Source organism: Hevea brasiliensis, chromosome 7 (assembly GCF_030052815.1).
Source record: "Hevea brasiliensis isolate MT/VB/25A 57/8 chromosome 7, ASM3005281v1, whole genome shotgun sequence".
NCBI classification, from domain to species: domain Eukaryota; kingdom Viridiplantae; phylum Streptophyta; class Magnoliopsida; order Malpighiales; family Euphorbiaceae; genus Hevea; species Hevea brasiliensis.
The window spans coordinates 35,774,340-35,796,998 of record NC_079499.1 but is presented as its reverse complement, the minus strand read 5'-3'; positions in this window follow the sequence as shown (position 1 = coordinate 35,796,998).

The window sequence follows — 22,659 nt, the reverse complement described above, 5'->3', positions numbered from 1 at the left end:
TAGGGCTTTACTTACCCTTTCTCCCAAACCTCAGTACTTTCTTCCATGGTGAGACTTTGAGAAACACTTTATTGCCAACTGCATATTCTATCTCTTTTCTCTTCAAGTCGACATAAGATTTCTGTCTATCTGAGGCAACCTTCAGGTTAGCTTTGATTATCTTTACTTTCTCCTCAGTTTGTTTCACCAGGTCTGGTCCTACCAGCTTATCTTTGCCCAATTCAGTCCAACATACTGGGGTTCTACATTTCCTCCCATACAGTGCTTCATACGGGGCCATTTGGATGCTAGCTTGGTAGCTATTGTTGTATGCGAATTCTGCCAGTGGGAGGTATCTATCCCAACTCCCCTCAAACTCAATGACACAAATCCTTAGCATATCCTCCAGGATCTATCACATAATTCACATTGTTACTATCATTTCAATTTATTAATTGCAAAAATTCAATTAGTTCTTAGGTTTACTTGAATTACTCGTTCTGACTGTCCATCCGTCTGAGGATGAAAAACCGTGCTAAAATGGAGTTGTGTGCCCAAGGCTTCTTGCAACTTTTTCCAGAATCTCGATGTAAACATTGGGTCTCGGTCAGATATGATGGAAAGTGGGATTCCATGCAGTCTAACTATCTCACTGATATACAATTCTGCTAGCTTCTCCAGTGAGTAGTCAGTCCTAACTGGCAGAAAATGTGCTAACTTTGTCAATCTATCCACTACCACCCACACTGCATCGTGCTTCCTTTGGGTGAGAGGTAGACCACTAACAAAATCCATAGTGACCCGGTCCCATTTCCATTCAGGTATGCTTATAGGCTGTAGCAATCCTGATGGAACTTGATGTTCTGCTTTAACTTGCTGACATGTCAGACACTTAGTCACATAGTCAGCTATATCCCTCTTCATACCAGGCCACCAATAATGAGGCTTCAAATCATTATACATTTTTGTGCTTCCCGGGTGCATAGCATAAACACTAGTGTGTGCTTCTTTTAGAATACTAGTCTTCAGTTCCCCATCATCTGGTACACACACTCTTCCTCTGTAGTACAGACACCCATCTGCTTTCACCTCATATTCAGTTTCCTTCCCCTCAGGAATTTTACCCATAATGGCCATTAGTTTTTCATTTGCCATCTGCCCATCTTGTATCTGTTGTAGCAGGGTTGGCCTCACTTATAACTCAGCTAAAATAGCTCCATCTTGAGCTAGGGACAGATAGGCATTGAGTGATCTTAAAGCTGTGATGGACTTCCTACTTAAAGCATCAGCAACTACATTTGCCTTCCCAGGATGATAATCAATCACACAATCATAGTCATTAAGGAACTCAATCCATCGCCTCTGCCTGAGGTTGAGCTCCTTCTGGGTTGGCAAGTATTTTAGGCTCTTGTGGTCCGTATAGATATAGTATTTTTCACCATATAAATAATGCCTCCATATCTTCAGTGCGAAGATAATTGCTGCTAACTCCAGGTCATGAGTAGGGTAGTTTTGTTCATGTGGCCTTAACTGCTTGGAAGCATAGGCGACCACTTTCCCCTCTTGCATCAATACACACCCTAGCCCATTATGTGAGGCATCACGGTAGACCACAAAGTCTTTTCCCGACACTGGCTGTGTTAACACTGGTGCTTCTGTCAACATACCCTTTAGCCTCTCAAAACTGGCTTGGCACTTGTCGTTCTAGCCAAATTTCACATTCTTGTGTAACAACTTAGTCATTGGAGCAGCTATAAGAGAGAACCCCTTCACAAATCTTCTGTAATACCCAGCTAGCCCCAAGAAACTTCTGACCTCAGTTGTATTTCTAGAAGGCTTCCATTCCATCACTGCTTCTATCTTTTTGGGATCCACTCTAATCCCCTTAGCTGATACTATGTGTCCAAGAAAAGAGATCTCACTCATCCAAAAGTCACACTTGGACAACTTAGCATACAACTTCTTTTCTCGCAGGGTTTGCAGAAAAATCCTCAAATGTTCATCATGTTCTTCCCTGGTCTTAGAATACACTAGGATATCATCTATAAAGACCACTACAAACTGATCTAAGTATGGATGGAAGATACGGTTCATAAGGTCCATAAATGCTGCTGGTGCATTTGTCAAACCAAATGGCATCACTAGAAATTCATAGTGTCCATACCGAGTTCTGAATGTAGTTTTTGACACATCTGCATCCTTTACCCTCAACTGATGATACCCTGATCTGAGATCAATTTTTGAAAATACACCGGCTCCTTTCAACTGATCAAACAGATCGTCAATTCTGGGCAACGGATATTTATTCTTCACAGTTACTTTGTTCAACTGCCAGTAATCAATACACAATCTCATAGTTCCATCCTTCTTCTTCACAAATAGCACCGGAGCTCCCCATGGTGACACACTGGGGCGTATGAACCCCTTATCCAGCAACTCTTACAACTAAGTTTTCAACTCCCTCAATTCAGTGAGTGCCATCCTATAAGGAGCAATAGAAATGGGTGCTGTACCCGGCATTACCTCAATAGCGAACTCGACTTCCCTTTCTGGTGGTAAACTAGGCAACTCTTCAGGAAATGCATCTGGGAAGTCTCTTATTGTGGGTATGTCACCCAAGTTTGGCTTAGCCTGCCTAGTATCAACCACGTGTGCTAGGGAAGCTTCACAGCCTTTTCTCATCAATCTTCTTGCAACCATGGCTGAGATAACATTGGACAGGAAATCTGTCCTTTCACCCATAATAGTAATCTCATTACCCTCAGAAGTTTTTAGGGAAATCCTCTTCAATTTGCAATCAACTATTGCCTGATGACGTGACAACCAATCCATTCCCAAAATCACGTCAAACTCGTGGAAGGGCAACTCAATTAGGTCTGCCGAGAATTCATACCCCTGAATCCTTAATGGGCAACCTTTATACACCTTATTCACTACCACACTGTGGCCTAGTGGATGTGTGACCAAAATGTCTTGATCACACTCCTCTACTGGAACTCCCCTCTCTATGGGTAGTTTGATGCAAATGCAGGAATGAGTGGATCCTGGATCCACCAATGCATGCACAGAAGTGTTGTAGAGGGAAAACATACCCCTGATGACGTCCGGGGCATCTTGCTCCTCCTGAGCTCTGATGGCATAGGCCCTGGCAGGTATTCTAGTGTCTGGCCTCTCAACTGACTCGGATACAGGCCTCAGTGATGGACCAGCTGCCTCAAGTTTACCAGGCTTCCTACCCCTTTGTGGTGCAGGAGCAGGTCTGTCAGTTTGTGTTGGAGCAATAATAGTAGTCCTCTTTGGACAATTCTTGATCTGGTGTTCTGTCGATCCACACCGTAAGCATGCACCGGTCACTCGCCAACAATCCCCCTTATGCCACTTCGGCGATCGACAAGCGTAAGATGCCGGGCCGGGTCCCTAAACACCGTCCCTGGAGAGCTGCTCATTAATGGTGTGGACTAGCCTCTCCTAGGTGTGAACTGCGGTCTGGGCCCCTGAGACTGGCCCTGACCATGTGATGGTCTTGAACTCTGAGCAGGAGGACCCTTACTCTTCTTACTGGGAGCAGAAAATGCACTGGACTGAACCGGACCCCTCTTCTGCTGTATTTCCCTTCTGTTTTGTTCATTGATTCTGAGCCTTTCCACTTTTGATGCAGCATCCACTAGCTTAGCAAAATCTGTGATCTCCAATGCTGTGATCATGACTTTGATGTTGTCATTGAGCCCTTCTTCAAACCGTCTACACCTCTCTGCCTCTGTAGGGACTATCTCCCTCCCATATCTGCTCAGTCTGACAAATTCACGCTCATACTCAGCCACTGACAACTGTCTCTGTCTCAGACTGATAAATTCCCTTCTTTGCTATTCTAAATACACTTTGCTAATATATTTCTTCCTGAACTCTGTGAGGAAGAATTCCCAGGTGATCCGTTCAGGTTGTACCTCACTGGTTACTGTGTCCCACCACTGATATGCATCATCCTGAAGTAGGGACACAGCACCCACCAAGTTTTGCTCGGGGGTGCAATTTAACTGTTTCAGCACTCTGATGGTTCTATCAAACCAATTTTCTGCAGCCATGGGATCATCTTCCCTCTTCCCAAAGAAGTCTATAGCCCCATGCTTTCTCAATTTCTCTAGATGAGATTCATGTGGTGTTGGTGGAGGTTGTGGCTGTGGTTGTGGTGGTGGAATTGCCCCCATCATTTGCCGGTAGAATTCAGTCATTTGTTGAAATAGTGCAAACTGAGGTTGGGCATGTGCCTCAGCTGCTGGTGGAGCAGATTCTCCCCTGCCCCTAGACTCAGCCCTTGGTGGAGCATGACTCTCCACCTCTTCATCAACTGCTCTTTGCGAAGCAGGATCCATATCCTATTCAAAATAAGAAAACAAACAGATTTGCATCAGTGTCACCTCAACAGTTACAAATGCAATGCAATGGTATGTACTCTATCTAGGCCCAGAAATGCCTAAACCGATGCTCTGATACCACAAAATGTGACACCCCTTACCCATCTACAGTGTAGCCGAGCAAGTTATGCCACTCAGTGTGCCAGAGCACCAATTTATGTTTCTATTACAATTTATCCCTTTATAATTCATTTATTTTCAATTTTGATAAATCTGAATTTAACCGCAAATTTTAGAGAAAATCCGGCAAGGTGCAGGCTGTAAATTGAAAAAACAGTTCTTCTAAACCTATTTAAAAACACTTCCAAAATAATTTCCAAATCCAAACTCCATTATATATATTCAAGTCAATCTCAAAATCTCAATCTCAATCATGATATTATTTTCAAAACTTTTCTGTTCACTTCATCACTTGAAGCAAATTCACAAATAATTCTCAACATTTCATTTATCAACATACATAATGTAGAAAATCTCAATAATATGAAATTTCATATATTTACATTAATACATAATTACAGGAGTTTATAGTTACAATCCAAATTAATACAAAATGCCAAAATACAAAATACTCCCAAAATCCTATGTCCTACCATATGCACTGCAGGTGTGAGGTGACTCGGGACTCCGGATGCAAATCTGAAGGCTCACCCGGTCTGATGTCTGCTGGGCTCACCAGCTAGGTCTCCAGTACCTGCGCGTGGCAAAAGCGACGCGCTAAGCAATTCTGCTTAGTGGTGACAATATAAAATAAAATAAAATGAATAAAATAAAATAAAACAAAGATGCAGAATGTGTGTTTACAATTTTTGGTAGACTTAACTTCTGATACTATTTGCATTATTATTCAATTAAAATTTTGGTAAGGTTCTTTAACATTGCCCGAGTAACCCATACTAATTGACTGGACTGGATAAACGGGTAAACTGGCACTGGGTACTAAGTACCTCGGACCATCACACCATCGGTCACATTGTGTCTCTCGGTGTGCAGTAATGCACTAATAATCTGTAATAATGATCAGAGTTAAAACCCAAGTATATCAACTCAAAAAACATAGCCAAAGGCTATTATTTCACAGAATGGCATGGGAAAGCCATGAAACACAGAATGGTATAAAGCCATATGCAGTACTGCTAACAGAACCCCATTGGCATGCCAAGCTATCCAAACTAATCTTGTTAGGTATACTAGGGCATTTTACACTTTTAAGCTTTACAATTTTTGAATTTCAAGTTTTGGTGTTACTATTCACTACATTAGTCAACCAAAATGTTAACTTTTGCATAGACAATAGGTATATTAGTTTTAATACTCCCAACATACCACATTTTGCATTCAAATTTTGTTGGTATTGGTTGCCAATACCATTTCTAAGCTTAATGTTAAGTAAGCAGAATTTTTAGTTTTCTTGCCTCATTTTTACTGTTTCATTAGTCATTTTTGCAGCTGGAATTTGGTAAAATGATCAACATGAAAGTTGTTCCTTATTTTGTCTAATTGAATTTCTTTTTTTAAATCACTCTATTTGGAGTTTTTTAGCTCAAGTTATGGTCCAAAAACCACAACTGGCCGGATTGGAATTTTTCTGGACTGACCATATCTATAGTGCAGTGAACAGTGACTACAACTCCCTTGTTGGATAAGTTCTAGTCATAATTTGGGGTAGGGTTCTTCAAGAAAGTTGTTGGTATATATCTTATCTTGTTTCTGGTAAAATTTCAGGTCAATTGGACCTTTCTACATTGAGTTATGGCCAAATGAATAATCACTGTTTATTTGGTCATTCTGCAGAATCAGACTGCAGGTCACTGACTACAACTCACTTATTGGATAGGTTCTGTTCATAATTTGAGATAGGTTTCTTCATGAAAGTTGTTGGTACATATCTCATTTTGTTGCTGGTAAAATTTCAGGTCAATTGGACCTTTCTACATTGAGTTATGGCCAAATGAACAGTCACTGTTCATTTGGTCATTCTGCAGAAACAGCCTGCAGGTCACCCGGATTTGAGCAAGCTTTTGGTCCACTTGGTTCAGTTTTATGGGCATGATTTCTTCATGAAAGTTGTGCCATTATGTGTCTAGTTTCATGTCCAATTGACCTTGCACCAATTGAACCTCTACAATTCAAGTTATGGCTGCCCAAACCTACTGGACTCAAGTCTAATTCTACAGGTCACTCCATTCTGCAGGTCCATTTAATGGCAGCCACACCAAACCCAATCCCATCACTCAACACACTTCATTTTTAATTTAAAAAGAACTAAATGGTCACTAATTGACCATTAAAACTCACTTTCATCATTACATGCTCAAAGTCCCATTTTTCCACCCCAAACCCTAACCTTAACATCTCAAATCATGCATTTAACTTGCATTTCATCAATCCACTTAGAAAATACATATTGTGGGCAGCCATAATAGTCTTTTAATTTCATTAAACTCAACCCAATCAAACCCTAACCATGGCTGCCCAAAATCTAGGGTTTCCATCCAAATGGTATTCAATAATTTTTCTTTGCAATTCACACTTATTCAAGTCCCTAAACATGTATTCAAAGTAAAAATTTAGGGTTAGGTCACTAACCTTTGTTGGAGAGTTTCCCTAGCTTAGAAAACTTCTTGATTTTTCTTTCTTTTTGCTGCCCAAAGTGTCCTCAAGGTGCTAGGTTAATTTTTTTGTGAAGAAGGCTAGGGTTTTGGAGTGAGATTTGGTGAGGTTGGTAGCTTGGGTGGGCTTTAATGGAGTTTTTTCTTCCTCTCTCTCTCTCTCCACGTTTTTGGCTGCCCCAAAGGTTGAAGAAGTCTGATTTTTTTGTTCCATTTCCAGCCCATTTGTCTCTTTTAAGTGAGCTTATGCCATGTGTCAATATTGGGTTGGTTGGGAGAATTTTAAATGACCTCATGGTGATGTCATAAATATATTTTCTTTCATTTTTACTCCATTTGTTGTCTATTTAATTGCAATTAAATTTTTAACAACATTTAATCATATTTTATGTTATATAAATTATTTATTTAACTGAACAAGTTGGCCAAAAAAATTATCTCTGAAGACGAAATGACCAAAATATCCTCCGTTTGGCTTAACGGGCCAAAATTGTCTTTACCGATTGAAAATTTTTTCTAAGTATTTTCTTGGCATTCTAATGCCATAAGAACCTCAATAACCCTTCTCTGGAGTCCCAAAAATTATTTTATCATTTTTTTCCCTAGGTCTAGGGCTCCTGGTTGCGAGAACCACAACTTCTCACTAGGTTACCCATCGCTAAGGCACCGGCTCATTTAACTTGGTTGTATTTTATTTCTAAAATTTTTCCTAAATTTTTCTTATTAATATTTGAGTTAATTATGGTTCCTCACTTTAGTTTAAATTTTTTTTTTTCCGAACTTCTAGCTGTCCGGACCGACACTGGTCACCGGAACAGTAGACTGTAATGACTAGCTAAAATGGGGATGTTATAATTAATATTCTAAAATCTACTTCCTTTTGTACTAAACTATAACCTTTCAATATTCTAACTTTTGAGTATTAAATCCCTAAGTAGGATTTCCAAACTCATTTCCAACCATAAAATTCTGTCTTGGCATAACTATACCAAAACAGATGCTGTTGACAACTATTCTCATCTTGGTGTATTATCGAGTAGTACGTAGCTCTACACAATAATCTCATGTCAGTACTATAATCTGCAGCTTATAGTATACACATCAAGAATATTGCATAGATACTACGATACATCCCAATAGATCAAATTTTCCTATATTTTATCCTTTTCGAATTCACTAATATCCGAAACTTATTTTGATTACAATATCCACTGACAATTACTAACTGTAACATCTTTGCCCTCATCTAGAGCAAGTCTATTACCGCAACTTACTTTTACTTCCTCTTGCCTTACATTGTAACACCCTCACTGTAGCAATTCTGCACATTCTACTGTTCCGGTAACTGGTGTCGGTTTGGACAGCTAGAACGTCTGGAAAAATATTTAGACTGGAGTGAGGAGTCATAAATAACTCAAATAAGTGTAAGAAAAATTAAGGAAAAAAATTTAGAAATAAAATACAACTAAGTTAAATGAGCCGGTGGCCTAGTGATGGGTGACCGTACAGGGAAGTATCGATAAAGATAGTTATCGACCCCAGACTGGGGAGAAAATTCATGAAATAATTTTTAAGACTCTAGGGAAGAGTCATTGAGGTTTCTATGGTATTAGAATGCCAAGAAAATACTTAGAAAAAATTTTCAATCGGTACAGACAATTTTAGTCTGTTAAGCCAAACAAAGGGCATTTTGGTCATTTCGTCTTCAGAGATGATTTTTGGCCTACTTGTCCAATTAAGTAAATAATTAGTATTGTAACACCCCTAAGTTCGGTAGTGCGTTCTACTGTTCCGGTGACCAGTGTTGTCCGGACAGCTAGAATGCCTAGAACTACACTTCGATATGAGTGAGGAGACATTAAATAATGAAATACAAGAAAAGAAAATACAAGAAAAACAAAGGAAAAATAATAGTAAAGAAATGCAACTAAGTTAAGCGAGCCGAGAACCCTAGTGATGGGTGACCGCACCGGGAAGTCACGGCGTGGACCGTTGACTAGCCCTGGACCGCGGGGAACCCTGGAAAATATTTTTAGGACGTAAATAGACCCCTATTGAAGTATAAATATCATTAGAAATATTAAATAAAAATTAAATAATTAGTACAAAGAAAAGTGGGAAATCGAAAAACGGACAAAACCGGTGTTATTCAAAAATCTGAATGCAACCCGAACAGGGGCATTGTGGTCATTTGACACCCCGAGTTGACTTTTGACCTCAATGTCCATTAAAAATAAGTGGTATTAAATTTTGAAAATGCCATGAAAAATGAAATTCCATGTGTAGAATAATTAAGAGAAACTAAGTGGAAAATATGGGAATAATTAAAAGTTTAATTATACTAATATTAACCTAATGTGTGTGGCATATATTATATTCATAAATCTTAATTAGTGGAGCATTATGGACGTGTAAAAGCACTAAGTGGACAGATTTTATGAGGAAAACCATTCATTTTCTTCAATTCCACTTCCATGGCCGAATATGGGTCTCCATTTTCCTCCATGAGAACTCATCATGCAAGCTTCAATCCTCCTCCATTTTCAACTTAAAACTCAAGGTTCCCTTCATTAAACTTTGTCTCCACACCATGGGAAAGCTTTGGGCAGCAAGAAAAAGAAGAAATTTCAAGGTTTAGCAAGTCCCAACAATAGGTAAGTTTGAGTTTTTGATTATTGCTTTGTTAAAGTGTGTAAGGATATTATGGGTGTTTGATTTATGGAGAAATTTTTGAGTTTTGATGTTGAATGGAAATGTGCACTTTTTGCAGCCATGGAAGCACCTTGAAGGCATTTTAGTTGTGCTTGTAAATGGTGAATTAATTGATTGATTAAATGTATATTGTGTAGGAAATTGTTTGGGTAATGTATACTTAGTATATGTAAATGTAAAATGAAGTTTAAAGCTTGGAAAGTAATGGAATGTAAGTGTACCATTGTGGCAGTTTGCTAACCCTTGAGGAATGCTGGAATTCATGCTTGGTTTATGGAATAATGATGTTAAAATATGTTGGTTGTTATGGCAGTTTGAGTGTGTGTAAGGTGGTGTGAAGTGGGACATATAAATGAGCATAAAAAGGTGATTAAATTGTTGTAAATTGGATTGAAAAATTCTGCACTTGTTGGTGTATGTTGAATGTAATTGTAAGCTGCCAAAATGACCTATAATGTGTTGTGAATTATGTTTAGGTTGTGGTACAACCAGAATTGGTTTGAATGTTAAGTTTGGTGAGTGTTAAAAGTGATGCTTAATGTGTATGCAAGAAATGCAATAAGGCAGTTTGAGTTTTAGGCCTAGAACTTTAATTGTGTGGCTCCAATTGGTATGAGACCAATTGGAGGTGAAACTAGGCACAAAATGTGCCAACTTTCATGAAGGTAGCTTGCCAAAATTCTGCTTGCAAGGTAGCTTGAAAAATGACCAAATCCGGATTAAGTGCAAATAAGGCCTGAAAATTGACCATTTGGGCAGCAGTTAGTGTTTAGGCCATAACTCACTCAAAACAGGTCCAATTGACCTGAAATTTTAACCATGAATAGTTAAGACCCATATCTACAAGTCTTATGAAGACACCAAAGCCCAGAAATGACCATAAGTAAGTCAAATAGCTTGCACAAGTTCGGGTCCAAAAACTGGCCGACCCTAAAATGACCTAAAGTGACCTAAAGTGACCAATTTTGATGCAATTTGACCAGCAATAGTAAAATGACCATAACTTGGTCTACATAACTCAGAATGACCTGAAATTTTGCCCCGCATGCAATAAGACATAGATCTACAAGTTTGTAGTTTTGACCAAAACCCGAAAACCGAGGAAACTAGGTCGTCCGGCTAGGTCAAACTAGTATCCCGAAATCCAGTAAATCGCAAGAAAATGCAGTATACACGGAAATGAATTTGGTAACATGTACCAACCCTAAAAGACTAACGAATGTGACATATTAATGACATTAAAACCTAAATTACCTAGAATGTACCAAGGGTCGACATAGTAGGTTGACTAAGCGAATAAATGAATTCAGTGAATTAATTATCAAGCATTATCATTAGAGACAGTTTAAATGAGTACTGAAACACTTCAAATTGTGTTTCTCAGTTAGCAAAGACTCAAGGAGGGGAAGGAAACACTGAGTTAGAGCCAAGAGACAGTTATTAGAGGTTTGTGCACAATAAGTATTTCTTTTGAATTTTTCAATTGAAATAAATTATGATTATTTGTATGTTATTGTTTTAAATTGTGTTTGTGCACAATAAGTATTTCTTTTGAATTTTTCAATTGAAATAAATTATGATTATTTGTATGTTATTGTTTTAAATTGTGTTTGTGCACAATAAGTATTTCTTTTGAATTTTTCAATTGAAATAAATTATGATTATTTGTATGTTATTGTTTTAAATTGTGTTTGTGCACAATAATTAATTCTTTTGAATTTTTCAATTGGAATAAATTATGATTATTTGTATTGTTTTAAATTGTGTTTGTGCACAATAAGTATTTCTTTTGAATTTTTCAATTGAAATAAATTATGATTATTTGTATATTATTGTTTTAAATTGTGTTTGTGCACAATAAGTATTTCTTTTGAATTTTTCAATTGAAATAAATTATGATTATTTGTATGTTATTGTTTTAAATTGTGTTTGTGCACAATAAGTATTTCTTTTGAATTTTTCAATTGAAATAAATTATGATTATTTGTATGTTATTGTTTTAAATTGTGTTTGTGCACAATAATTAATTCTTTTGAATTTTTCAATTGGAATAAATTATGATTATTTGTATTGTTTTAAATTGTGTTTGTGCACAATAAGTATTTCTTTTGAATTTTTCAATTGAAATAAATTATGATTATTTGTATGTTATTGTTTTAAATTGTGTTTGTGCACAATAAGTATTTCTTTTGAATTTTTCAATTGAAATAAATTATTATTATTTGTATGTTATTGTTTTAAATTGTGTTTGTGCACAATAATTAATTCTTTTGAATTTTTCAATTGGAATAAATTATGATTATTTGTATTGTTTTGAATTGTGTTTGTGCACAATAAGTATTTCTTTTGAATTTTTCAATTGAAATAAATTACGGTTATTTATATGTTATTGTTTTAAATTATATCCATGCACAATACTTTTATATTCACTGCTTTTACTAGCAAATTTATTTGGAGAAATGAGTTATGAATAATTTTTTATTGCTTTGGTTTTGGGAATATTATTTGGAAATTATTGTGTTGCCAACTTTGCAAATGGAAATTTTGAGATAAAATGTGATTTATGGTTTGTATGAAATATTGTGATTTGAAATTATTTTGATTCACACTTGGCATGACACTGTTACTATATTCCTCCCCCATTTATGGGGTGAGTGTGATATATTCCTCCCTCTTTGACTTATCAGTCTGGGGTGAGTGTGATTATGTTCCTCCCTCTTTGACTTACCAGTCTGAGGTGAGTGTGGATGAGTACTCATTATTCAGCTAGCTTCCTCCCTCATTAATTTCGATTATTGGGGTAAGTGTGTCTTGTCGTGGTGTACAACACGGCATGTGTGGAAAATTTGTGTCATGGCTTAAATTGTGATATTGATCGGCAACACTGTATTCTTCAGTTATTTGATCAAATGGTGTTATTGATTGGCAAAACTGTATTATTCAGTTATTTGATCAAATGGTATTATTAATTGGCAAACTGTATTATTCAGTTATTTGATCAAATTTATGTTATATGAACTTTGTAAATTGTGAATGGAATTGTGAACTATTTGATTTGTGATTTGTTAATAAAAATTTATGTATCGCAATTCAAATTGTTATTGTGCACCACTGAGTAAATTTTACTTAGCGATAGCTTTTCATTGCTGTCGCAGGTAGACAGACTGATAGGGCAGCAGACTAGGCTGCTATTACTACATTGAGAGATCATCGGGTATATTGAGTATACCACATTTTGTACTTTGTACTGTAATGTATGTTCACTATATGTATATATTGTTCTTGGTTTTGAGTAGTTGCAAATTAAAATTGTACATTGAAGTTGTAAAGTAAATTATGAGTATTTTGACTTGAAAAATTTATGTTGTATTTCTTTTATCTCAGTCTTTGAAAAATTATTCTGGATTTGAGTTGAAAAACATATTTTGTTGAATTATGTTGGAGTTGAGATTTGGAAAAATATTGAAGTGCTTTTTACAGGTTTTTGAAGAACTGTTTTATCCAAAATACAGATGGCACTCTGCCAAAATTTTTACAGAAATTCCAAATAATTCAAATGTGTTAGTTCTATCACTTCAGTTCAAAAAGGTTTTTTTAACACCTGTAAATAATGCTCACCACTGTAAAAGAAGTAAGAAAAGTTTTTAAAATCCCTTGTAGTGTATTTAATGGGTTATCAGTAGATGGAGTTGGTAATTCATTAGGTATACTACGGGATCATGTTATGCCTTACAGAGAGGTAGGGTGTGACAAGTATGACATAAAATGTGAATAAATATTGTTAGAAATTTAATTGAAAATGAGTAGAAAAGAAAATGAAATAAAATACAAATTATGACATCATTATTGTCTCATTAAAAGTCCTCCACCAATTAAATTGTAACACACACTTTATAACCCAATTAAAAAAAGAGATAAAATTAGTTAAAAAAGAAAAATGAATTCTGCTACCCATCTTCTTCAACCAGCCATCTCCCATCTTCTCTCCTCTCACCATTTTTTTATCAAACTTCTCACTAGGAATTTCTTGATAAATCACCATTAAATCCTGGGCTTGCTTCACAAATGCTCATCCTCACACCTTAAACCATTTTTAGGCAGCAATTAGAAGAAGAAAGAAAGAAGTTTTGCAAGTGGGAGAAACTCTTCAACCAAGGTTAGTGCTTTAACTTATGTTTATTTCTGTGTTTTATGCAAGAAATTAGTAAATCCTACAACTAGGTGTCATAGGAACTTGTAGATGAGTGAAAATCTGGAATCTGCACAGTATATGCATGAACAGTAAATTTTAAAATTTCATAACTGGAGTTAGGGATCTCAGATCAGGGTGATTTTTATGTCAAAAGAAACCTTAAGGAATGTTCTAAAACTTTGTAGTTTTATGGCAGACTTGATTCTAATGTTAGGTTAGGGTTTGAGGACAAAACATTTTATTGTTCAGATGTGGACTCCATTCTATTGATTTCCTGCAATAGGATAGCCACCTTCAATAAATCATAACTAGAGCCACAAAACTCGAAATGATGTGATTCTTAAATCCTTGAAACGCTTATTGAATGCTCTAAAACCTTGTAGTTATGGCCAAGAGCTAATTGTGGTAGCTACTGGGTGATATTTTTGCATTTCCTTACTACTATCCTGCATGTACTAGATTCTGGACAGGCTACACCTTTTTAATTAGTTCTGCAATTTCCGATCTGATTTTGATGTGATTCCAATTGGAGATTGAGATAGACATATGAAGGTTGAGTTCTGGAAAATATGGTCATGAAATCTTGTTTCTATAAATTATGGTGATTATTTTTACACCCTATTTCTACATGCTGATTGTGCACTGAGTGCACTATTCATTCTAGTAAAATGTATATTGCATGAGCTGGAAATTTTAGAGGAAAACTGATTAAGCATGCTTTAATTTAATGAAGTTACATGTAGAAATTAATAAGGTGGAGGCCCATTTCAGGTCCAGAAATGAGTGACATGAGAAAATTGGGTGAATGGTGCCAAGGGAATGGAGGTTGGGTGTGCTGCCTTTATTGCCCTACAAGTCTGGATGTGATTCCAGCATGTTTGGCAGCTATAACTTGAGTTATGTAGGTTCAATTGATGCAATGCCAATTGGACATGAAACTAGACACATAATGGCACAACTTTGGTGAAGAAACACTGCCTAGAAAACCAAACCAAGTTGACCTAAAAATTATCCTAATCCGGGTGACCAACATGCTGTCCCTGGAAAATGACCAAATGAATAGTATTTATTCAAATGGTCATAACTTAGTGTAGAAAAGTTTAATTGATCTGAAATTTTACCAGTAGAAAGATGAGACATATACCTACAACTTTTATGAAGAATACAAACTCATGTTCTGAACCTAACCAATTCAAATTGCTAGTCCAAGTTAGGACACCAAATCTAGCATAACCAAATTGCCCAAAAATTCTGGGTAAAGGTCACTCCGGCCAGTTATGGTAAAATGACCATAACTTGAGCTACAAAACTCCAAATGGAGTGATTCAAAAAGGAATTAAAGAAGACACAATAAGGAAAAACTTTGATGAAGAAAAGTTAGCCCAGTTTCCACTGTAAAATTGTCCAATGGAACAGTAAACTTACGTAATCAAAACTGAAAATTTAGAAATGCATCTAGGGGACTTTAAATTGCAATTGGCAATTAATACTAGCAAATGTAAAACTCGAAATGTGAGATCTTGGTGTAATTAGAATTAACATATCCATTAAGTATGAAAAAGTCAACATTTTGGTTGACTAGTAAGGTGAATAGTAATCAAAATGATTAGCAAACTAAGATGAAGACCTATAACCAATTTTAAGCTTAAATGCTTAGAATTGTATGACAAATATGGACTAGGCATCCTAGTTAAAATTGTTAAAGGGAAATTAAGGCCATAAATTTGAAATCTATAAAATGTTCATGGATTGCTTGAAACATGAAAAGTAAGTCACCTAATTAATGTGAATAGATAGTTAGGGCTTATATGAATTCATAAAATGTTAGTAATTCAACTTGAAATATAAAATTTGTAATTACATAAGTAGATTTTTGAATGTATAAATGAGAAAGGAAAAAAATGTTTTGAATACAATAGTATATGTGAACAATTGTTTTGAATTGTGATCAATGTGAATGACATAATGAATAAATAAATGAATCATATGAATATATGAATGAGATATTAGTTCTTATTTTTGTAGAAAGGAAAAGTATTTTGATTACAATAGTACAAAAGGATAATTGATGTGAATTGTGATCATATAAATAATCAAATGAATGTATAAATTATAATTGAAATTTATTATGAAATAATGAAGTCATAAAACACAATATATTAATATTTAATGATATTATGTGCCCTTGTGTTGCCTAGACATGTGTGTCAGATTGGATAGATTGGCATGCCAATAGGGTATTATTATAGCAGTACTGCGAAAGGCTTTATGCCTGTATTAATGGTTTTATGCCCGTATTCATGGCTTTATGCCTGCACTCATAGCTTAATACCTGATTATGTGTAATCATGGCTTTTTAGCCATACTGACTGCATACGTGGTTGACATTCTGCGTCCCATGGTATGGCGGCCCAATGCACCGTGGTGTCCAGTGCTAACGACCCGTTATCCAGTTTAGTCAACCTGTCATAGGTTACTTGGGCAGTTTAATTTATTAAAATAAGTTATGAATATTAGTAATTAAAAATGCTAGAAAGTAAATAAATGAGAAGAAGTTCTGAAATAAATTAGATTAGCTCCAAAAATTTGTTCCTTAGAATGATCTGAAGTAAATTAAACTAGTTCTAAAAATTTTAAATATTACGAAATGATTGTAAACAACTTAGAAGGTATTAAGGAAGTGATAAAAAGACCAGTAAAAGAATTATAACTTAAATAACATTGCAAATGTAACTTTCATAAGAATATAAGCATAAGTATAAATTTTAGATTTATTTGTACATGATATAAATGATTATTATAAACTTATGAAATAAGTGGTTCTAGAGAGCAACATAAATGACAAAAGATATATTGTATAAAAAATTTCATATGAACCCAGTAAAATTCTTGAGTATAGAAAATATGCACCAATTATTTTTACTTGTTATATTATTTTCTTGTTATATTATTGCACCACTAAGCAGCAATGCTTAGCGCGATGGATTTGTTTCCTCGCGCAGGTACTGAAGTTAAAGCCTAGCGAATACCAAACAAAGATTTTGGAGTTTTGATCTACAGAGTGTTCAAGATTGTCACCTCCTCAACAATACATGTAGATAGGGCCCATATAGATTATATTATGTATTTTGTACATTATAATTAGTTATTATTTGTAATGTAAAATATGAATTGTATGTTGAAATATAGATTATGAAACTGTAATTAATTTGTAGATTATGTAAATTATGAATTTATATAATCAGTCTGTAAATCATATAAATTAATGAAACTTGAGAATTTATATATATAAATTGTGCATGAATGGAAATGCATGGAAATGAATATGAAATTGAGATATATGAATGAGATGTGAATTATGAGATGGTTATGAGAATAATTATTGAGATTTTTATTGTAAAATATTATTGAAAATTTCAAGCAGGTGAATAGTGAAGTACGCCAACTAATAATAAAATAGGGAAAACTCTACTGGTTTCTCCGTTTAAAAAAAATTGATATTAAAATATAACAAGATCAAATTATTAAAGGAATAAAGTAAGATAAGATAGGGTGCTCCGGCACCGAATGTAGCACACTTTGCTCGGCTACATTATAGTCAGGTGAGGGGTGTTACATATATTAAGTAGGCTTGCCGTTTAGCTTTATAATTTATGGTGTGTTAGAAAATACTTTTCGCCGATAAACTCTTCCAAAACTAATTTCACTTGTTATCACAATCCTTATCTTAAAGTACTAATCACTAATGCATCAAAATTTATTCCCCTGCAAAGGAATAATAACAGAACATATAGTTCTAACACTAACATAAAATTATGTAAACCCTAGGTCAAACAATACATATATATATATATATATATATATATATATATATATATCTTAGTTACTAATTGAGAAAGTAGCAGCAACAATGTCAAAAGTCTCAGCCTCTTCTCTCTGTCTCATTGTATAGACTCTGACCGGAGCACTGCTTTGCTCTGACTGATTCACTGTGCCTTGGTTGCTTGATGGACTACCTCTACCCCTGCCTCTACCTGTGCTAGGTGGTTGTGAACCTCTAGTGACAGGATTCTGAAATGACCCTTCAGTAGTAGTAGGAGGTGGCCCAACTCTACGGGCACTGGTGCAGTACTTGGCAAAGTGTCCTGTGCCTCCACAGTTATAACAGGCTCCTATGGCCTTGTAGCATAGCCCACCATGATTTCTACCACAAGTTTCACATTGGCGGGGAGGGTAGGAAATTCTAGTTATTCGACGACTGGACCTTGGTGGTCTCTGCCCTGATGATCTACCTCTGTTATATCCTTGAGCTTGGGGCTCCTCAAATTCTTTTCTCTTCCCCAAATTACTGTTCGACCTCTGATTTGTAGGTTTTTCCCTCTTTTCTATTTCACACTGCCCTTGTGGGGGTTGGGTTTGTACTTGGGCTTGGGCTGACAGAGTATCAGCCATTTGTTGAAAAAAAGTGGCCATTTGCTGGGCTATTTGTGTAGTAATTTATACCGGTAAAACTGGTACAGTCGGGCCTTCAACACTTTGTGGAGCTGGGGCCTCAACTTGTACTTCTACTGTCGCAAGGTATTTTGCGGTCGCCTGGACGAACACTCACCAAAGTGGGAAAAGTGAGGAGTCGCCACTTTAATTTTAAGGGAAATTAAAGAAAACCATTTGTGAAAGTAAGTTACACTAAAACCACTTCAAAAACAGAGATTCTAGGTTCGGGGTCCATGAACGGGTGGGGAAGGTGTTAGGCACCCCACCTCGTCCCTCAACGAGGGTAAGCAGATTTAATTTCACGTTCTTCATAGTTAGGAGGGCTTGAATGGAAATGTTAATCCTTTTGACCGAAAGGAATGTTTGATTTTTCACTAATCCGGATTACCCAGATACATAAGTAAATGAGACGACCTTAGTGAATTGCGGTTGTGTATTAACTTTATTTCAGGGAGAATCATTTTACATATTTGTTAAAATTTAATTTGGGAATCGGATAAGAACTCTCCTCCAATCTCCTTTAAATATTTATTAAAATTTTTAAGTTTGAGGGTCGGATAAGAACTCTCGTCCGATCTCCTTTTTTTAAATATTTATTAAAATTTTTAAACTTGAGAATCGGATAAGAACTCTCCTCCTATCTCCTTTAAATATTTGTTAAAATTTTTAAGCTTGAGAATCGGATAAGAACTCTCCTCCGACCTCCTTTAAATATTTGTTAAAATTTTTAGCTTGAGGATCGGATAAGAACTCTCCTCCGAACTCTATTAAATATTTATTAAAATTCTGGGCGAGGATCGGATAAGAACTCTCCTCTGACCTCTATTAAACATTTAAATGGGGACCGAATAAGGACTTTTCAGATCTCTCAAGGTTTAATTACAACTACGCATCATAAGAACCTGAGACTAAGAGTTTCAGCATTCAAAGATGCCAAGGGTCGGAATAAGGCTTCTTTTAACTGGTTGGTACCTTGTGATCAGACAAAGGATGCCAGACTAAATTTTACCGATCTCCTATGTAATTACCTTACCAGTAACTTTTTATACATAATCCGTTCTGTTTATTTACCTGAAATTTAGTTTCATTCTGCTTTATGATGTCATACTAAATCACCTTCTATGTTAGCCTAGTGATGTAACTCTATTATTTTCTTGACGTATTATTCAGGCCTTCTATTTTAAAGAAGCACTTAAGACACGGCTACGTACATTTTACCGAACTACTTATACGCTACTTGAGATGAGGACTTTTGCATTTAGAAGTAGCAAAGCTTAACAAAAAGAATGGACCAGTTAACAAAGAAAGTAAACTTCGGGAATAACCTTCATTATACCATATAAACTTGGCGAAGATTACAAACATAAAAGTAAAGGGAATGCGTAAAATAAAGAGAGCTTTTCGTGAAACAGAGATATAAACACTCACCTGTGAGGAGCCGAACCTACTAAACTAATAGCAGAACATAATTAGGGGCGCAAGCTATTTAGCTTGAAGGCTGAAGCTTGCCCAGAAACGAAGGATGCTTAGCTAAACGGTAGTCAGGTTAAAACAAGCAAGTTGAATGGAGTTGAGCTTGGAAAATAAGAATGGAAATAAAGATGACAAAGAACTGAAAGAAAGGCCGTCACAGGATAATGAAAGAACTGAAAATGGAGAGTTCCAGTATTTCAAGAATCCCTTTTGCAAGAAAACACTTTAGAAAACTGGTTTCAAAAGTTTTTCCTTATTAAAAACTTAAAAACAGCAGAGTAACGAATTGAATTAAATTTCAGAGTTCTTCCACTATAGTAACTATTTCTCCTTTTTTGCCCGTCCCTTGAACAGTTTTCATGCAGGTATTTATAGGAACTGAGTGCTTCCCCTGAAGATTCAGGATCTATTTTGAGGGAGATGGAGGGTCAGGATTTCGAAGGACCTGATCTGAGGCTCAGGAATTAAAGAGGATCAGAACAGACGGCTGAGATCCCCTTCAGAATATTTGTCATTTTCTTCTTCTAATATGACGGTCCCAAATTCTCTTGTCAGGCGTCCAGAAATTTTGGGAGTGAAAGGCGCTGATCTTGTCGTTTTCTTCTTCGATCCGAGGGCTCCGAGCTCATCCTTACAAGTAAGATCAACGGTGGAGATTAGGATGTACAGCGCTGTCCTGACGTACTCTGGCGCATGTCGATGTCACGGGGATTCAGGCGTGCGGTTGAGATTTCTCCTGCAATGCTTTAACTACCTCAGCTCTGATTATGACGATAATTGACAGGAGCTGTCTTATTCTCTTTGTCTTCCGACCTCCCCTCTTTTCGATCTTTTCAATGTGATCCTTTTTCGATCTCTCATACCGGGTTCCTCTCTTCCGATCTCTCCTGACACATTCTCTTCCGATCTTTCCTGAAACGCTCTCTTCCGATCTTTCATGCCGGTCTCCCTTCTACAGATCTTTAAAGATCGCTCTTATGATGTAATCAGACCTTTAATGTAGTCTGATCTCTAGAGATCGCCCAAATGATGTGATTAGACTTTTAATGTAATCCGATCTTTCGAGATCGTCCAAACGATGTAATCAGATCTTTTCGGATATAAAATTTATTTTGACAACTGTTGTTTTATTATTATTGCATTGATTATTTTCCGATCCCTGAAGTATTTATCCAATCCGACTCTTAATTTGAATGACACTTATCTGATCCGTAATTTAAAACACCTTAATCTGCCGCCCTACAATTAGCCGATCTCTTTATGGAATCTCCGGAATATTCGTGAGACGTGTCAGAACAGCTGGCGAGTCCCGCTATCCAATACACTACCTGGAACATCGTGAGCATTAAATGCTCGGACGAGTATAAATAAGGGTGGGGTTAGCCAGTTGCTCCTTCATGTCATTTTCAGTCTCTCGCAAACAACCTCTAAATTCTCTCGTTTTCCCAAGTTCCTTCGACACCGATCAAGCTCCGGTAAGGGTTTTGATCTTTCTTTTAGTTTAAATTTTCTGTTTTGAAAATGAGAGGTGCCGAGGGTCAGAGAGCAGCAAGCCCCCCTTCCATTCAGTTCTCGTGGTCGTCCAATGATGTAGAGGTGGTCGGACCAAGCGCGCAGCCTGTGTAACACCCTCACTATAACAATTTCGCACATGCTACTGCCCCGGTGATCGGTGTCGGTTCGGACAGCTAGAACGTCTGGAAAAATAATTAGACTAGAGTGAGGAGTCATAAATAACTCAAATATTAATAAGAAAAATTTAGGAAAAATTTTAGAAATAAAACACAACCAAGTTAAATGAGCCGCTGCCCTAACGATGGGTAACCTAGTAGGAAGTTGCGGTTCTCGCAACTAGGAGCCCTAGACCTAGGGGAAAATTCATAAAATAATTTTTGGGACTCCAGAGAAGAGTCATTGAGGTTTCTATCGCATTAAAATGCCAAGAAAATATTTAGAAAAATTTTTCAATCAGTACAGACAATTTTAGTCTGTTAAGCCAAACGGAGGGCATTTTGGTCATTTCGCCTTCAGAGGTGATTTTTGGCCGACTTATCTAGTTAAGTAAATAATTATTATGACATAAAATGTGAATAAATATTGTTAAAAATTAAATTGAAAATGAGTAGAGAAGAGAAGAAAAGAAAATAAAAGAAAATGCTAATTATGACATCATATGATGTCATTTAAATTTCCTCCACCAATCACAATTTGTTAAACTCATTAAAAGAGATAAAAGAGACCAAAAAATTGAAAAACCAATATGCATCTTCAACCTTTGGGCAGCCAAAAACGTTTAGAGAGAGAGAGAGAAGAGGTTCCACCATTAAAGCTCCCTTAAGCTTCATTTCCCACTTCAATTCACTTTAAAACCTTATCCTCCCTTCACTAAAAATTATACCCACACCAAGGAGAAGTATTTGGCAGCCAAGAAAGAGTAAGAAAGTAAAGAAAAATTAAAGTCTTGGTTGGCTTGGATTTGAGCTACAAGAGGTTAGTGCCCTAAACAATTTCTTTTCTTTCTTTAATCTTGTAAGCATGCTAAATCAAGTAGAAATTGTGTGAAATTAAAAGAAAAACATGAGTAAATGAATTCTCTAAATATGGAAGCAATGAGAAAGTTTAAGGATTGTTGGTTTTTAATGAAATTAAGTGGCTTAATTACGTTATTGATGAGTATAGATGATGGATAAAGTGATTTGGTATGGGTTTGGTGTGTGTATGCCATGAATTAGAAATTGGAGTTAGGGTTTGAGCATGAAATTGAGACTTTGATCATGTAATGATG